The sequence below is a fragment of the Festucalex cinctus genome, chromosome 18 (assembly GCF_051991245.1).
Source record: "Festucalex cinctus isolate MCC-2025b chromosome 18, RoL_Fcin_1.0, whole genome shotgun sequence".
NCBI classification, from domain to species: Eukaryota; Metazoa; Chordata; class Actinopteri; order Syngnathiformes; family Syngnathidae; genus Festucalex; species Festucalex cinctus.
Window position 1 is genome coordinate 20,738,786 of NC_135428.1, and position 19,637 is coordinate 20,758,422.

The following is a 19,637-nucleotide window of genomic DNA, read 5'->3' on the forward strand; positions in this document are numbered from 1 at the left end:
CTACCATGCTAAAAATATGCACACGACTGTTCTGTAAACTACACCTAAGACAACCAAACTTCACAGATCTAACATGATTCTTCATTCTTTTTTGTTCTACAGATGTATCAAATGCTGCCACACAGACAGAAGAAGCCACTGAGGACATGCACGAAGACGATGATCACAATATAACAGGACAGGTTAACCCCCCTGAAGTTTTAGCCCGCAGGTCAAAGCGTCCTAGGACTAATTCATCCATGGAGGTTACATTATCCTAAGACAGACTATGTGCTAACCCAAACTCTTTGACCCCAAGGGATTCATCTGTCCCAGAAAACTTTTACACTAAAGAGTTTATCTGTCCTAGGGCGCTGTTAACCCCAGGTTAAAGTGTTATTTAATCTGTCCTGTTACAACAGCTATACATAAACAGCTGCATTCCTCTCCTGTTCCATCTCTCGCACTTCTTTCGTCTCTTTTTCTCCTCTACTTATACCTATGCTTGCTCATGTGCTTTTTTCCCCTTTAGATGATGTCATTGGTTAGCCTGCTTCAAAGCTAAATTTTTTCTTGAATAACTGTCACACATTTACTGTTTGCTGGACCCTACAAAACTGTCACAATACTTCACTATGTCATGAATACATATGTGTTGCACAGCGACACCACATTAAGAGTCATCAAAAAGCTTTTTATTTGATCACACACCATCTCTGTGCCATGCAATGTTTTCAAATGAACAGATGCTGGTTTTGAATATCAAACGAGCGACTTTTCATGAAACTTTGCACACACATCAGAAAATCCACACTTTTGAATTTATTTTGGGAATTGTGCATCATTTTTGGCCTTTTACTGCACCTTTTTACACACAAGGCAAGGCAAATGCATTTCTATTTTCCATGGTCCTTATCTATTTAACAGTACCCCAACGTGCAAGTCCCCCGACTTGCATATACCCCAACGTGGCCCGGGTTGCGAGGGCCCTTTATAGCTGCTCGCAGCTCTAGTTATTATTATTATTATTATTCTCCGCAAACGATCACATTTTTGAGACACTAAACGTGACCGAAAACTCACCAAACTTTACACGCACATCAGGCCTGGCGAAAAATTTGATATTTTAAAGTCGCCATACATGATAACAGAAAAATGGCTCCTTAGCGCCCCCTACATAGGTTAAACGGATCCCTGTCCCGCTATGATTGTCCGACGGCTATGAAAATTGTGTGGCGCCTGTAGCACATCCCAATGAACAAAAACCTCTTTGAAGTGTGTACCCTAAAATAGACAGAAAGTGAGGTATGAGTATTTAAATGTCCAATTTTTGCCAATTTTTGCACATTTACAGGGGTCATACTTTTGCCCGCTTCTCCTACACGGTTAACCCGATTGACTTCAAACTTGGGATGGACCATCTCAACACCTGGGACAACATCATTGTGAAAAATGAAAAGTTTTTGATATAATATATGACGGCGGCGGCGCATCAAATTTAGAGTTTAAAAATTCTTACTTCACGAGGCATTGCCGGTTGTACGTTTAATCTAGAGCTACGAAAATTGGTACACATATGTAACAGACTATGACCTACAAAAAACTCTTTTTGAACCATATGCTAAACCTAACAGGAAGTCCACCATTTTGATTTATTTTGGAACGTGTTGCCATTTTTTTGGCCATTTCATTGGGGCCTTATTTTAACGAACTCCTCCTACAGTGTTTATCCGATCATCTTCAAACTTGGTGTGATTCATCTTAAGATGTTGAAGATGAAAAGTTATTGAAAGCTTTGTATTTCGTCGGACGCTGTTGTCATGGCATGCACTGTTTGCAAAGGAAAAAAAATATCCTTAAAGAAGCATTGCCAGTTGTACGAAGCAGCTAGAGCTACGAAAATTTGTAGACATATGTAACAGCCCAAGATGTACAAAAAAGTCTCTTGGTGCCCTGTGCTAAACCCAACAGGAAGTCCCCCAGGGGCCGGGCATCACATTTTGAGCTAAAAAAAACTCCTCTTTAACAAAGCATACCCGGCTGTACGTTTCACCTAGAGTTACCAAAATTTGTAGAGGTATATAACAGCCCTCGAGGTACAAAAAACTCTTTTTGAACCATATGCTAAACCTAACAGGACGTCCGCCATTTTGATTTACTTTGGAATGTGTTGCCATTTTTTTTGCCCATTTCATAGGGGTCATATTTTAACAAACTCCTCCTACAGAGTTTATCCGATCATCTTCAAACTTGGTGTGATTCATCTTAAGATGTTGAAAATGAAAAGTTATTGAAAGTTTTTTATTTCGTCACACGCTGTTATCGTGGCATGCACTTTTTGCAAAGGAAAAAAATCCTTCTTAATGAAGCATTCCCAGTTGTACGAAGCAGCTAGAGCGACGAAAAATTGTAGACATATGTAACAGCCCAGGATGTACAAAAATGTCTCTTGGTGCCATGTGCTAAACGCAACAGGAAGTCCCCCAGGGGCCGGGCATCACATTTTGAGCTAAAAAAAACTCCTCTTTAACGAAGCATTCTCGGTTGTACGTTTCACCTAGCGCTATGATAATTTGCAGGCATACATAAGAGCCCACGATGTACAAAAAAGTCTCTTGGAACCATGTGCTAAACCAAACAGGAAGTCCGCCATTTTGATTTATGATGGGATTTGTTGCCATTTTTTGTGGCCTTTTTCAGGGGTCATATTTTAACGAACCCCTCCAATAAAACTTATCCGACTGTCTTCAAACTTGGTATGTTTCATCTTAAGATGTTTAAGATGCAAAGTAATCGAAAGTTTTTTATTTTGTCACACGCTGTTGACATAGCAATGCATCGAATTGCACACCATATTTTGCGTTTTGATTAAACAGACAAAGCATTCCCGGTTGTACGTTTCACCTAAAGCTATGATAATTTGCAGGCAAACATAAGAGCTCAGGATGTACAAAAAAAGTCTCTTGGAGCCATATGCTAAACCAATCAGGAAGTCCACCATTTTGATTTACGTTTGGATTTGTAGCCATTTTTTGTGGCCTTTTTTAGGGGTCATATTTTAACGAACTCCTCCTACAAAATTTATCCGACTGTCTTTAAACTTGGTGTGCTTCATCTTAAGATGTTTAAGATGCACAGTTATCGAAAGTTATTTATTTTGTCGCACGCCGTTGTCATGGCGATGCATTGTTTGCCAAGTAAAATGCTGCTTTTTTGTTTTGGTCTAAACATGTGAAAAAACTCATGAAAATTTACACACACATCAGGCTTGTCATCAGCATGAATATTTTAGAGATTTCTTATTCAATTTGCAATAAATGGTTCAATAGCGCCCGCTTTTGCAAATGTTTTGTGTTTTATGATTCAGATACATTTGTAAAAATTGGGATACCTATCAGCCTAAGACTTACAAAAGGTTTCTAAAGCCATATGCTGAATCAAAAAGGAAGTCTGCCATTTTGATTTACTTTGGTATTTGTAGCCATTTTTTGGGGCCTTTTATAGGGGTCATATTTTCAACAGAACTTATCAGATCGTCTTCATTCTTTGGCGTGTTTCATCTTAAGATATTTAAGATGAAAAGTTATTTAATTTTTTTATTTTGTCACACTCCTTTGCTGTAGCCATGCATTGTTTGTGAAGAAAAATGCTTTTTTGAGAGTCTAAATATGGGTGAAAACTCACAAAACTTTGCACACACACCAGACCTGTCTGGAACATGAATATTTTATTTAGAGATTTGTTGTGCAATTTGTAATAAATGGCTCAATAGCGCCCTCTAGACATTTTTATGAAGTCTTTCCGATTATATGATTCAGCTAGATGTGTGAATATTGGCAGGCATGCCGAATATATTCAAAAAGTATTCTATATAGCCATGTGCCAATCCATTTTGATTTTATTTTGTTAATTGTGCATCGTTTTTGGCCTTTCCATGAAACTTTAAAAACACAAAGCATGGCAAAAACGTTTACAATTTAGATGGTTTCCTATTTGACAGTACCCCAACATGCCAGTACCCCGACGTGCAAATACCCCAACGTGGCCCGGGTTGCGAGGGCCCTTTATAGCTGCTCGCAGCTCTAGTTATTATTCTTCTTTTTATTTGTTATTATTCTTTTCCGCAAACAATCACATTTTTGAGACACTAAACGTGAACGAAAACTCACCAAACTTTACACACACGTCAGGCCTGGCGAAAAATTTGATATTTTAAAGTCGCCATAGGTGATAACAGAAAAATGGCTCCATAGCGCCACCTACATAGGTTAAACAGATCCCTGGCCCGCTACGATTGTCCGACGGCTATGAAAATTGTGTGGCACCTGTAGCACATCCAGATGAACAAAAACCTCTTTGATGTGTGTACCCTAAAATAGACAGGAAGTGAGATATGAGTATTTAAATGTCCAATTTTGGCCAATTTTTGCACATTTACAGGGGTCATACTTTTGCCTGCTTCTCCTACACGGTTAATCCAATTGACTTCAAACTTGGGATGTACCATCTCAAGACCTGGGACAACACCATGGTAAAAAATCTAAAGTTTTCGACATACTATATGACGGCGGTGGGGCATCAAATTTAGAGTTTCAAAACTCTTACTAAACGTAGTATTGCCGGTTGTATGTTTAACCTAGAGCTACGAAAATTGGTACACATATGTAACAGACTATGACCTACAAAAAAAGTCTGTTGGTGCCATATGCTAAACCCAACAGGAAGTCCGCCAGAGGCGGGGCATCAAATTTTGAGTTTCAAAATTCTTACTTAATGAAGCATTCCCGGCTGTACGTTTCACCTAGAGTTACCAAAATTTAAAGACATATGTAACAGCCCTCAAGGTACAAAAAACTCTTTTTGAACCATATGCTAAACCTAACAGAAAGTCCACCATTTTGATTTACTTTGGAACGTGTTCCCATTTTTTTGGCCATTTCATAGGGGTCCTATTTTAACGAACTCCTCTTACAGAGTTTATCCGATCATCTTCAAACTTGGTGTGATTCATCTTAAGATGTTGAAGATGAAAAGTTATTGAAAGCTTTTTATTTCGCTGCACGCTGTTGTCGTGGCATGCACTTGTTTGCAAAGGAAAAAAATTCTTCTTAATGAAGAATTCTCAGTTGTACGAAGCAGCTAGAGCTACGAAAATTTGTAGACATATGTAACAGCCCACGATGTACAAAAAAGTCTCTTGCTGCTTTGTGCTAAACCCAACAGGAAGTCCCGCAAGGGCCGGGCATCACTTTTTGAGCTAAAAAACTCCTCTTTAACGAAGCATTCCCGGTTGTACCTTTCACCTAGCGCTATGATAATTTGGAGGCATACATAAGAGCCCACGATGTACAAAAAAGTCTTTTAGAACCATATGCTAAGCCAAACAGGAAGTCCGGCATTTTGATTTACTTTGCTATTTGTAGCCATTTTTTGGGGGCCTTTTATAGGCCTCATATTTTCTACAAAACTTATCAGATTGTCTTCATTCTTTGGCATGTTTCATCTGAAGTATTGCCGGTTATACGTTTAATCTAGAGCTACGAAAATTGGTACACATATGTAACAGACTATGATCTACAAAAAAGCCTGTTGGTGCCATATGCTAAACCTAACAGGAAGTCCGCCAGAGGCAGGGCATCAAATTTTGCATTTCAAAATTTTTACTTAATGAAGCATTTCCGGCTGTACGTTTCACCTAGAGTGACCAAAATTTGAAGACATATGTAACAGCCCTCGAGGTACAAAAAACTCTTTTTGAACCATATGCTAAACCTAACAGGAAGTCTGCCATTTTGATTTACTTTGGAACATGTTGCCATTTTTTTGGCCATTTCATAGGGGTCTTATTTTAACGAACTCCTTCCACAGAGTTTATCCGATCATCTTCAAACTTGGTGTGATTCATCTTAAGATGTTGACGATGAAAAGTTATTGAAAGCTTTTTATTTCGTCGCACGCTGTTGTCGTGGCATGCACATTTTGCAAAGGAAAAAAATCCTTCTTAATGAAGCATTCCCAGTTGTACGAAGCAGCTAGAGCGACGAAAAATTGTAGACATATGTAACAGCCCAGGATGTACAAAAAAGTCTCTTGGTGCCATGTGCTAAACCCAACAGGAAGTCCCCCAGGGGCCGGGCATCACATTTTGAGCTAAAAAACTCCTCTTTAACGAAGCATTCCCGGTTGTACGTTTCACCTAGCGCTATGATAATTTGCAGGCATACATAAGAGCCCATGATGTACAAAAAAGTCTCTTGGAACCATGTGCTAAACCAAACAGGAAGTCTGCCATTTTGATTTATGATGGGATTTGTTGCCATTTTTTGTGGCCTTTTTCAGGGGTCATATTTTAACGAACCCCTCCTACAAAATTTATCCGACTGTCTTCAAACTTGGTGTGTTTCATCTTAAGATGTTTAAGATGCAAAGTAATCGAAAGTTTTTTATTTTGTAACACGCTGTTGCCATAGCAATGCATTGTTTGTCAAGTGCTGTTTTTTTTTTTTTTTTTTATACACATGAAAACTCATGAAACTTTGCAAACACATCAGACTTGTCATGAACATGAATTTTCAGAGATTTATTGTGCAATTTGCAATAAATAGCGCCCTCTAGACATTTTTATGAAGCATTTCCGATTGTATGATTATGCTAGACCTACAAAAAAGTATTATGTAGCCATTTGCCAAACCAAAGAGGAAGTCCGCTATTTTTATTTTTTTTGGGAATTATACATCATTTTTGGCCTTTTTCATTAAACTTTGCACAGACAAGGCATGGAAAAAACTAACATTTTAAATGGTCCTTGTTCCATGTAACAGTACCCCAACGTGCCAGTACCCTGACGTGCAAGTAACCCAACGTTGTGCTCTATAGCGCCCTCTATGCATTTTTATGGAGCATTTCCAATTGTATGATTCAAGCGATACACAACTAAAGATGACTTGACCTAGATTTGTGAAAACTGGGAGGCATACCTATTAGCTTAAGACCTACAAAAAGTATTCTGTAGCCGTATGCTAAACCTAAAAGGAAGTCCGCCATTTTGAATTTATTTTGGGAATTGCGCACCATATTTTGCGTTTTGATTCAACTTTGCACACACAAGGCTTGTCAAAAACATTTTAGATGGTCCTTGTCCTATTTGACAGTACCCCAACGTGCCAGTACCCCGACGTGCAAGTACCCCAACGTGGCCCGGGTTGCGAGGGCCCTTTATAGCTGCTCGCAGCTCTAGTTATTATTATTCTCCGCAAACAATCGCATTTTTGAGACACTAAACGTGAACGAAAACTCACCAAACTTTGAACGCACATCAGGCCTGGCGAAAAATTTGATATTTTAAAGTCGCCATACATGATAACAGAAAAATGGCTCTGTAGCGCCACCTACATAGGTTTAACGGATCCCTGTCCCGCTACGATTGTCCTACGGCTACGAAAATTGTGTGGCACCTGTCGCACATCCAGATGAACAAAAACCTCTTTGATAGGTGAACCCTAAAATAGACAGGAAGTGAGGTATGATCATTTGAATGTCCAATTTTGGCCCATTTTTGCACATTTACAGGGGTCATACTTTTGCCCACTTCTCCTACACGGTTAACCCGATTGACTTCAAACTTGGGCTGTACCATCTCAACACCTGGGACAACATCATGGTAAAAAATCAAAAGTTTTTGACTGGGACAACATCATGGTAAAAAATCAAAAGTTTTTGACATACTATTTGACGGGGGCCGGGCATCAAATTTAGAGTTTAAAAATGCTTATTTAACGAAGCATTGCCGGTTGTAAGTTTAATCTAGAGCTACGAAAATTGGTACACATATGTAACAGACTATGACCTACAAAAAAGTCTGTTGGTGCCATATGCTAAACCCAACAGGAAGTCCGCCAGAGGCGGGGCATCAAATTTTTGCGTTCTTACTTAATAAAGCATTCCCGGCTGTACGTTTCACCTAGAGTTACCAAAATTTGAAGACATATGTAACAGCCCTCAAGGTACAAAAAACTCTTTTTGAACCATATGCTCAACCTAACAGGAAGTCCGCCATTTTGATTTACTTTGGAACGTGTTGCCATTTTTTTGGCCATTTCATAGGGGTCATATTTTAACGAGCTCCTCCTACAGAGTTTATCCCATCATCTTCAAACTTGGTGTGATTCATCTTGAGATATTGAAGATGAAAAGTTATTGAAAGCTTTTTATTTCGTCGCACGCTGTTGTCGTGGTATGCACTGTTTGCAAAGGGGAAAAAAATCCTTCTTAAAGAAGCATTCCCAGTTGTACGAAGCAGCGAGAGCTACGAAAATTTGTAGACATATGTAACAGCCCAAGATGTACAAAAAAGTCTCTTGGTGCCCTGTGCTTAACCCAAAAGGAAGTCCCCCAGGGGCCGGGCATCACATTTTGAGCTAAAAAACTCCTCTTTAACAAAGCATTCCCGGTTGTACGTTTCACCTAGCGCTATGATAATTTGCAGGCATACATAAGAGCTCAGGATGTACAAAAAAGTCTCTTGGAGCCATATGCTAAACCAAACAGGAAGTCCACCATTTTGATTTACGTTGGGATTTGTAGCCATTTTTTTGGCCTTTTTTAGGGGTCATATTTTAACGAACTCCTCCTACAGAGTTTATCTGATCATCTTCAAAGTTGGTGTGTTTCATCTTAAGATGTTGAAGATGAAAAGTTATTGAAAGCTTTTTATTTCGTCGCACGCTGCTGCTATAGCGATGCATTGTTTGCCAAGTAAAGTGCTGCTTTGTTTTTTTAATCTATACATATGTGAAAACTCGTGAAACTTTGCACACACATCAGACTTGTAATGAACATGAATTTTTAGAGATTTTTTGTGCAATTTGCAATAAATAGCGCCCTCTAGACATTTTTCTGAAGTATTTCCGATTGTATGATGATGCGAGATTTGTGAAAATTAGGACAGACCCCTATCAGCCGAAAACCTACAAAAAAGTATTATGTAGCCATTTGCTAAACCAAAGAGGAAGTCCGCTATTCTGATTTTATTTTGGGAATTATGCATCATTTTTGGCCTTTTTCATGAAACTTTGCACACACAAGGCATGGAAAAAACATTAACATTTTAAATGGAACTTGTTCCATGTAACAGTACCCCAACGTGCCAGTACCCCAACGTGCAAATAACCCAACGTTGTGCTCAATAGCGCCCTCTATGCATTTTTATGGAGCATTTCCGATTGTATGATTCAAGCACTATATAACTAAAGATGACTTGACCAAGATTTGTAAAAACTGGGAGGCATACCTATTAGCCTAAGACCTACAAAAAGTATTCTGTAGCCGTTTGCTAAACCTAAAAGGAAGTCCGCCATTTTGAATTTATTTTGGGAATTGCGCACCATCTTTGGCCTTTTGATAAAACTTTGCACACACAAGGCTTGTCAAAAACATTTTAGATGGTCCTTGTCCTATTTGACAGTACCCCAACGTGCCAGTACCCCGACGTGCAAGTACCCCAACGTGGCCCAGGTTGCGAGGGCCTTTTATAGCTGCTCGCAGCTCTAGTTATTCTTTTTCTTTGTTATTATTCTTTTCCGCAAACAATCACATTTTTGAGACACTAAACGTGAACGAAAACACCAAACTTTACACACACGTCAGGGCTGGCGAAAAATTTGATATTTTAAAGTCGCCATACGTGATAACAGAAAAATGGCTCCATAGCGCCACCTACATAGGTTGAACGGATCCCTGTCCCGCTACGATTGTCCTATGGCTACGAAAATTGTGTGGCACCTGTAGCACATCCAGATGAACAAAAACCTCTTTGATATGTGTACCCTAAAATAGACAGGAAGAGAGGTATGAGTATTTAAATGTCCAATTTTAGCCCATTTTTGTACATTTACAGAGGTCATTCTTTTCCCCACTTCTCCTACACGGTTAACCCGATTGACTTCAAACTTGGGCTGTACCATCTCAACACCTGGGACACCATCATGGTAAAAAATCAAAACTTTTTGACGTACTATATGACGGGGGTGAGGCATCAAATTTAGAGTTTCAAAACTCTTACTAAACGTAGTATTGCCGGTTGTACGTTTAACCTAGAGCCACGAAAATTGGTACACATATGTAACAGACTATGACCTACAAAAAAAGTCTGTTGGTGCCATATGCTAAACCCAACAGGAAGTCCGCCAGAGGCGGGGCATCAAATTTTGCATTTCAAAATTCTTACTTAAAGAAGCATTCCCGGCTGTACGTTTCACCTAGAGTTACCAAAATTTGAAGACATATCTAACAGCCCTCAAGGTACAAAAAACTCTTTTTGAACCATATGCTAAACCTAACAGAAAGTCCACCATTTTGATTTACTTTGGAACGTGTTGCCATTTTTTGGCCATTTCATAGGGGTCTTATTTTCACGAACTCCTCCTACAGAGTTTATCCCATCATCTTCAAACTTGGTGTGATTCATCTTAAGATGTTGAAGATGAAAAGTTATTGAAAGCTTTTTATTTCGTCGCACGCTGTTGCCGTGGCCTGCACTTGTTTGCAAAGGGAAAAAAATCTTCTTAATGAAGAATTCCCAGTTGTACGAAGCAGCTAGAGCTACGAAAATTTGTAGACATATGTAACAGCCCACAATGTACAAAAAAGTCTCTTGGTGCTATGTGCTAAACCCAACAGGAAGTCCCCCAGGGGCCGGGCATCACATTTTGAGCTAAAAAACTCCTCTTTAACGAAGCATTCCCGGTTGTACGTTTTACCTAGAGTTACCAAAATTTGAAGACATATGTAACAGGCCTCGAGGTACCAAAAACTCTTTTTGAAACATATGCTAACCCCAACAGGAAGTCCGCCATTTTGATTTACTTTGGAACGTGTTGCCATTTTTTTGGCCATTTCATAGGGGTCTTATTTTAACGAACTCCTCCTTCAGAGTTTATCCGATCATCTTCAAACTTGGTGTGATTCATCTTCAGATGTTGAAGATGAAAAGTTATTGAAAGCTTTTCATTTCGTCGCACGCTGTTGTCGTGGCATGCACTTTTTGCAAAGGAAGAAAATCCTTCTTAATGAAGCATTCCCACTTGTACGAAGCAGCTAGAGCTACGAAAATTTGGAGACATATGTAACAGCCCACAATGTACAAAAAAAGTCTTTGAGTGCCATGTGCTAAACCAAATAGGAAGTCCGCCATTTTGATTTACGTTGGGATTTGTAGCCATTTTTTGTGGCCTTTTTTAGGGGTAATATTTTAATGAACTCCTACAAAATTCATCCGACCGTCTTCAAACTTGGTGTCTTTCATCTTAAGATGTTTAAGATGCAAAGTTATCGAAAGTTTTTTAGTTTGTCGCACGCTGTTGCCATGGCGATGCATTGTTTGCCAAGTAAAGTGCTGCTTTTTTTTTTGTCTATACGTGTGAAAACTCATGAAACTTTGCACACACATCAGACTTGTAATGAACATGAATTTTTAGAGATTTCTTGTGCAATTTGCAATAAATCGCGCCCTCTAGACATTTTTACGGAGCATTTCCGATTGTATGATTCAAGCGCTATATAACTAATGACTTGACCTAGATTTGTGAAAACTGGGAGGCATACCTATTAGCCTAAGACCTACAAAAAGTATTCTGTAGCCGTATGCTAAACCTAAAAGGAAGTCCGCCATTTTGAATTTATTTTGGGAATTGCTCACCATCTTTGGCCTTTTGATAAAACTTTGTACACACAAGGTTTGTCAAAAACATTTTAGATGGTCCTTGTCCTATTTGACAGTACCCCAACATGCCAGTACCCCGACGTGCAAGTACCCCAACGTGGCCCAGGTTGCGAGGGCCCTTTATAGCTGCTCGCAGCTCTAGTTTTATCATTTATATTTGTGTAATTTTAATAGGGCTGTCAAAGTTAAAGCGTTAATAGATTAATTAATCACAGAAAAATGTCGCATTAATCACGTATTAACGCAGATTAATCACACTATTTTTTTTGACCGCACTTGAGCCTTGAACGTAACCACGGATGGTTACATTGAAGGCTGCAAAGGTCGGTGATTAGGTCAATGCACGGCATTTCCTACGTCTGTTGTTCCAAGATGAGGGGTGACTCCAGTTAGTGTGCTCGGTGGTAAATTTCACTTTAAAAAAACACCCCGAAGCGACTTTAGATAAAACAAAAGTAATTTGCATTTAATTAATAATTGCTGAATTGATGCTGTTACGTTTTGAGCAATACACGCATGCATGCAATTGCGTACATGCATTTAATCAATGTTTGCAAATGACATTCAGATAATAAAATGTGTTAATGTCAAAATATTACAGTATTTTGTATTTATTTTATATTATGCTAATACGCAAGTAATTTAGCTGATTAATCGTGATTAATCAAAATTAAAAAGTGTGATTAATCAGATTAAAAATTTTAATCGTTTGACAGCACTAAATTTTAATCAAAGCTTAACATCACCTAAATATTTTGCCCTAGTGCAGTTGCCGTACTTCGCGACCTTGTGAGCACGCGCCGCAGGTCGTGCAGTGGCCGCAAATAAGTCAAGTCAAGTGAAGTTTATTTAGCCCTTAACTCATTCACTCCCAGCCATTTTCACAGAAGCAATCCCGTTCGCTCCCGGCTGTTTTACTGAATTTTGACTGATTTTGCAAGGTCCACAGAATATTGTGTTCAATTGCTATAAAAGCATGGAACCTATCAAAAGAAAGATGAAAGTCTCTTCTTTCATCAGGAAAAAAAAAGTATGTTTCTGTTTCTGTTTTGCAGCAATTAGCATTAGAAGAGAGCTAAGTTTCATCAGTTTTCACAAATCTATTTAAAATTCAGAAGTAATTTAGCTTTTTTTCTAGGTGGCCCTGGTTGATCTCCTTTGCTCTGCTGCCACCTGCTGGCTGTTTGTGTAATAACTACCATGCAACCTACTGCAACCGTTCTTTGCAGTTGAGAGGCTGCATCAAAGCCTTCTGTATGCTCTAGCATTAAAAAAAAAAAAAAAAAAAAAAAAAAAAGTATAAATACGTCTTTGGGACACTTAAAACATAAAAAAAAAAAAACGTATTTACACGTTATGGGGAGCAAATGAGTTAATCACACAAGCGTCTCAAAGGGCTTCACATGCCCACAGTTGACAAATATCAACGACATCCCCTGATCAAACCACAAAAGGGCAAGGAAAAACTCAAAACAAAAACCTATCAGGGGAAAAATGAGAAACCTTGAGATGTGGTAATCCCCCTTCCAGGATAACTTGGCTGCAATGGATGCCGAATGGGCAAAAATTTACATAGTTTGTCATACTAAACAATATTAACTATAATATAGTGCAAAAGTCCATTTAAGAACTTGAAGCACTGCAAGGAGACGTCATCAGGAAAGTGGGTCCTCGTCCAAATCTAGCCCGGTAGGTCATGGCAGCTATCTCCATTGCGGCAACTTCAAGGTGGTCCGCCCTGGATCTCATCCTGCTATTGGTCGGAAGTGCTTCGACCCATTTTACCAAATGCGAAACTTCTGTTATACAGCAATGAGTTAAAATGCTGAGTGGCTAGTAACACTAGTTACTAGTAACACAGTAACAACGGGCCACAATGGCTGGTGAAAAAGTTTGTCAAGCCCTGCTATGAGTTATTGTTGGACATGAAAAAAATGCATTGCTACTCTATATTTAGGTGAATGCATCCTGCTCTCGCAGCAGTGGCTCTTTGATTGGCTACTAACATTGGCTCTGCATAATTCCAACAACTTTCTGACTTTGTGTAAGACCTAATGTTTTATAAAGAAAGGTAACCTTCTTGGTTTTTAGCCTTTGTGTTGTTTTGAACATTTTTTTATCGAACAACTTCTGATGTAATGTGGTCCTTAGTCTGAGGTCGTGGTAACCATAGCAGTGCTTGGAAAGTGAAATGTGATGCAGCAGCTCTGTGGGCTGTTTCTGAATCACAACTGTATAATGATCAGGCAGAGCTCAGACTACATCAAAGATGCAGCACCCAAGTATCTGTTTCAAGTCACAATCCACAATGCAGTGTGGCTTAATCTATGAGAGGTAGTAGGAAGAACCTGGTATTCTCACATACTGAGAAATAAACTCCTTCCTTTACATTATCAGTGACACGTGCTTGGATATCTTAAATCCATAACGTTTTCCAAATTTGGAAATATGTGCATCCATTGTTTCCTTGATAAGGCACAATTGAAAGCTTATGCTTAGTCAGCAGCTTTAAGACCTATAATGCCCATAAATAAATTATACTAGCACACACAAAGTCCGTCCTGACTCAGGCAGTTTACCAGTTGTGAAGGAGACTATAGTTAGGGATCGGTTGTAATGATGTGGACAGACTGATCATAACATTTGCATTATTTACAGACAATATTGAATTGGTTATTTAACTTACCGTTAAAACCAATGGTACAGAGACACTGGTACAAAGTTCCATTTAAAAAAGTTTGCATTGTTGCACATGGATTACCTTTGTTCTTCTTACTTGAGATCTGTGAACATTGCCAAAGAAGGAAAATCATAAGCGTTGCATGGCTTAACATTCTGGTTTTAGTTTCTCATGGGTAATTTTGATAGGTGGTCAAGATGACTCAGACAGATCATGTTTACTTTTAGCTAATCCCGAGCGTTTGGGTTAGTAGCTATGGTTTAAAAAACAAACAAACAAACAAAAAAAAAAACACTTTTTTTTTCTTTTAAAAAATAATAATAATATGACCATCTTTACTGACGGCCCCTTTCAGAAATACTGTACGAAGAATGGCATGTGTGCATCATATGGTTAGGTTGTGTATTATTAGTACGACACATGGAGAGCAAGTAGTGTAAATAAAAATGCAATCACTCATTTCTTAGGGAAAAAAATATGGAATTATGAAAACCAAACAAAAAGTGCAACACGATTATTTTGTTGCACGACCTCTGGCTTGAAGAACAGCTTGCAGTCTCTGAGGCATGGACTTAACTAATGACAAATGGTATTGGTAACTTCCTAATTCCTTTCTGATTGCTGCAGATCATCTTTGCAGGTTGGAACCTTGCATTGACCATTTTCTTTAATTCTCATAACAGATTTGCAATTAGATTGAGAATATATGCAGCCCATGACATTGACATTACAGTAAAGTTTGAGGGGTGGACCTGTGTCATGCATTGCGGCAACCCTCATTCTAGAGCACATACTCTTGGGTCAATGGCAATTCTGGCTTTGGTTAGAACAGTGGTGTCCAAACTACGGCCCTGGGGCCATTTGTGGCCCGTTGTCCTTTTTTCAGTGGCCCACGACATGTGCTAAAAATGGCATTTGACTCAGTTCAAATAAAATAAACAAAACAAAAATGTTTGGAGATGGTCAAAGTAAGAATGGAGAGTATCGAAAAAAAGATGCCATTAAAGGTTATTTTAGTTAACTAAAACTAATGAAAAAACTCAAACTAAAGTTCAAAAAACAATATTGTTACCGAAATAAAATAAAAATGAAAATTCTTTTTAAAAAATGAAAACTAACTGAAAATTCACTTTATATTTACAAAACTAACTAAAACTAACTATAATTATAGCAAACATGTCCTTCGTTTTAGTCTTTGGTAATTAATTTAATGCATGAGCCTTTGGGGATGATTTTAAATGTGATTTTTAGTAGATTTATTTTGATATAAACCGGAATTATGATGTTTGAAAGTATGTCACACAGAAGTGACATCATATAGCACAGCCAATAGAAAAGCACCTTCAGATGATGTTGCGCCCATGGTGTTTTTTTTAAATATTGTGCACAAGTAATACATATTTAAAAAAAACAACAACAACAAAACTAATACTAAAACTAACAAACTAAACTAAATGTAAGCATTTTTTTAAAGAACTAAAATAATAAAAACTGACAGAAGCACCCTCAAAACTAATAAAAACTAGCTAAAATGAAAATTCCAAAACTGTAATAACCCTACTGCCATATTACAAATAAAATGGTTTATATAGTGTAGCAAATATGCAGAAGCACAAAAAAAAATATTTGTACAATTTTTAGGACTAAACACAATTTCTCTTCATAACATTATGTGGCCCTTGCATCCATCTGATTTTCTGTATGTGGCCCTCAAATGAAAAAGTTTGGACATCCCTGGGTTAGAATGACAACCGGTAGACTGGAACGCGTGAGCATGTGCCAACTAGTTATTGACCATTTCCTCTTTCATCTCATTTAGCGGCGAGTGTTCTTACTGGCTGGCTGCTAGTGTCTTCTAGCAGAGGCAAGCTCAGTGTGTGACAAATAAGTGAGTGTCCATCTTAATGGAAGCTTGTGGTATTTTGTCCATTGCCGAAAGCGCAGAATTGGTTCGCTCACAGATAAATAATTTTTTTTTTTTTTAAATGTAAAAAAAATAAAAATAAAATACAGTAAAAAAAATTAAAAGCTCAAAAAATACAGTTAAAAAACAGTATTTAAAAAACTGCATTTTAAACATGTTAAAAAAACAAACAAAACAAAAAACGGCAACGTTCCGACAGCAGCAGTGAAATAACAGAAACTTATTCTTACTTACTTCTCATAAAAATACAGTATTCTTCCCATAATTAAAATACTGTTTCTAGTTGTAATTTCAACAAGATTTTGCTTTATTTTCAACTTGTCCTTAATGTTTAATTAGAAACATTATCACATTTAAAAACAATTAAATTACCTAGAAATATAGTCAGTAAACGAATTATGAATAGTAATGCTTAGAATTAGAGAAATATGCTGTTAGTTGTTTTTAATGACAAGATTTTTATAGAAAGAGGTTGTATAATTTGTGTTTGATGTAATATAACATCCATCCATCCATTTTTTAACTGCTTTCTCCTCACAAGGCTCTGGGTGCTGGAGCCTATCCCAGCTGGCTTCGGGCAGTAGGCGTGGTACACCCTAAACAGGTCGCCAGCCAATTGCAGGACACACAGAGACAAACAACCACTCATACACACAAACACACCTAAGGACAATTCAAAGCGCCCAATTAACCTGCCAAGCATGTCTTTGGAATGTGGGAGGAGACCGGAGTACCCGGAGAAGACCCACACAGGCACGGGGAGAACATGCAAACTCCACGCAGGAGTTATATAGTGCTTTTCCACCTTACAAGGCGCTCAAACATTTTGCCTACTCATTCACTTTCTGATAACATTGATGAACGATAACATTCAGCATCAGGAGTTCAGTGACTTGCTCAAGGATACTTCAATATGGTCACAAAGGGGATCAAACCCACAACCTCAGGGATACTAGACAACCACTCTACCACTGAGTAGGGATGTAGTGATATCCAAACATCACGATATGATATTATCACGATATGAAGGGTCACGATACGATAATTATCACGATATTGTGGGGGTGTTGGCGATATATAAAAAAGATCACAATATTGTAAAAAAAGAGAGCTCATACTAAAAAAAAAAAAAAGCACAATATTGTGCTTTTGTACATAACAGTAATGCAGGGCCGGCGCTAGCCATTTTGGTGCCCTAAGCATAAATGTTTTGTGGTGCCCCCCCCCTTCACACACACACACACACACACACACACACACAAACACACTCCGTCTGCACACCCCATCACCCCTCCCCTGGTAGAAATGAACAATATCTGAGTATTTGTCAGTTTTGCTTTATTAAACAAAATAACTTGTAAGTAGGGCTGGGTTTGAAATATCGATATATCGCTATCATATCGATACACCTTTTCATATCCCAATATCGATACATAAAACCATGTATCAATATATCGACCCCCCCATTTTTGTCAATTTATTTACACAGCCTGTGCTGTGGTTGTAATTTATTTAAATTATTATTTATTGTTTTTATAAAGCCATGTTAAATGAAACAGATTAATGTAACTGCAATGGATTCAATTCCTAATGTAAATATTCATATTCTTAATAATGCATTAGAGCAAGAAGTTTCTACTCTTTGCAGCATTGGTACTTTTGACTGTCTAAAATATGTGCTGCATGAATTTCTCAACTGAATCGAAAATCGTTGTGAATCATGAATTGAATCGGGCCCTTGTGAATCGAATTAAATCGATTCTGGAAATCTGAATCGATACCCAGCCCTACTTCTAAGTGTCAATATTGAAGTTTTAAAAATGTTCACAAAAATAAGTGATAAATAATAAGTCTTTATAAAACTAACAATGACACCAAATACTCAAATAAATAAAGCTAAATGAATTAAAATAAAACTCAATGCCACTACTATTAAACAAATAAACATCTGGAAATAAACAAAGTGCAAGCAAGTTAGTAGAGGGCCTACAGAGGCACATGTCTACATTTCTGGGCTGCAAAATCGGCTATCAGGTCATCATATGACAGCTTTTGTGCAATTTCCGCATTTATGTTAGGGTATGAAATGCTCCTTGAACATATTGAAGCATTGAACCTGTATTCAGAAATACAAGACAATATTCAGGGATTCTACAATGAAATATGGTTTTGAACCAACCATGGTACAAACATTTTCTAAATTGATTAGGATTATGGTATTGTGCAGGCCTATATTTAAAACACAGGTACATGAAAATTTTAATAATCTACCTTTTTAGAGAAGGACTGATAGGGCACTATGTAAAAATTCTGGACATAATGTTAAAACTATGAATATGAAATGAGGAAATCTACTTAGCCTTAAGATTATTATTATTATTATTATTTTCAAATTACACTTTTACCAGTACATGCCGCTCTTGGCCGTTCCATATGAAACAATATTGTCTCGTCACATTCCATTTAACATACCGTATAATGAACGTGCTGGTCACAACCATTCCACTGCGGCGGTTTGGAGTGTTTTTTTTTTTTTTTGCTAACTGTGGTCATGTAAACGTAGCTGCTACAAAATAAACAAATTGTCATTGTCATACCTGCAAGTGACGCGCGAGCATCACCTCATTGTTTTTTCTTTTCCGCCCCCAATTCTTGATGCCTTTTTGATGACATGTCCAGATATCCAAGAATAAACTTCTGCCAAATTTGCGATTGAAGCATAAAGTATACCCCCCCCCCCCCCCCACCCCCCTTTCCCTAGTAGTTTGTTTCGTTGGAGCAAATGTGCACCCCGCTACCCTCCCCCTTTCCCTAGTAGGAACAAACTACTAGGGGAGGGGGGGCACCAACGTAGACCAGCGATACCGCTCGTCGAGTAAATAATGCTACGTTATTTTTTGTATTTATTAACATAAATACAAGCTTTTATTTTAAATATTAGACACTGATATTATAATTACTAATATGATTATTTTTACGGGCTTGATTTGTTTTTGGTGCCCCCTTAGGCAGTTGGTGCCCTACGCGCAGTGCGTGGTAAGCGTATGCGGAGCGCCGTGTCTGCAGTAATGCATATAAACCACCTACAATCGCTAATAACAATATTGAGGCACTTACTTGGTAATGCAAGTTCACATTGATCGCTTCACAAGCAAATTAGGTTCCCCTTCATCTGACAATTACCATAGATTTTTTTTTTTAACTTACATTTTATTGAGGTTTTTTTTACAACAATAGAGCATTTTGTACAATAATCATTAAAAGAAAAACAATATACATCTATATGAAAATAAAATACAATAATTAAGTCATAAACAGTGTCATCTATATACTTA

The 19,637-nt window shown here is 37.9% G+C and overlaps 1 protein-coding gene across 3 annotated transcripts in view; it reads left to right on the forward strand.

Moving 5' to 3' along the window:
• Positions 1-19,637, forward strand: part of slc8a2a (solute carrier family 8 member 2a) — a 92,131-nt gene that overhangs the window by 31,363 nt on the left and 41,131 nt on the right. The window contains exon 1 of one of the 3 annotated variants that reach the window (XM_077505658.1): positions 16,149-16,266. The exons of the other annotated variants lie outside the window; for them this stretch is intronic. The gene's annotated coding sequence lies outside the window, so the exon portion shown is untranslated. Of the gene's footprint in view, positions 1-16,148; positions 16,267-19,637 lie in introns of those variants that run through there. 3 annotated transcript variants of the gene reach the window in all.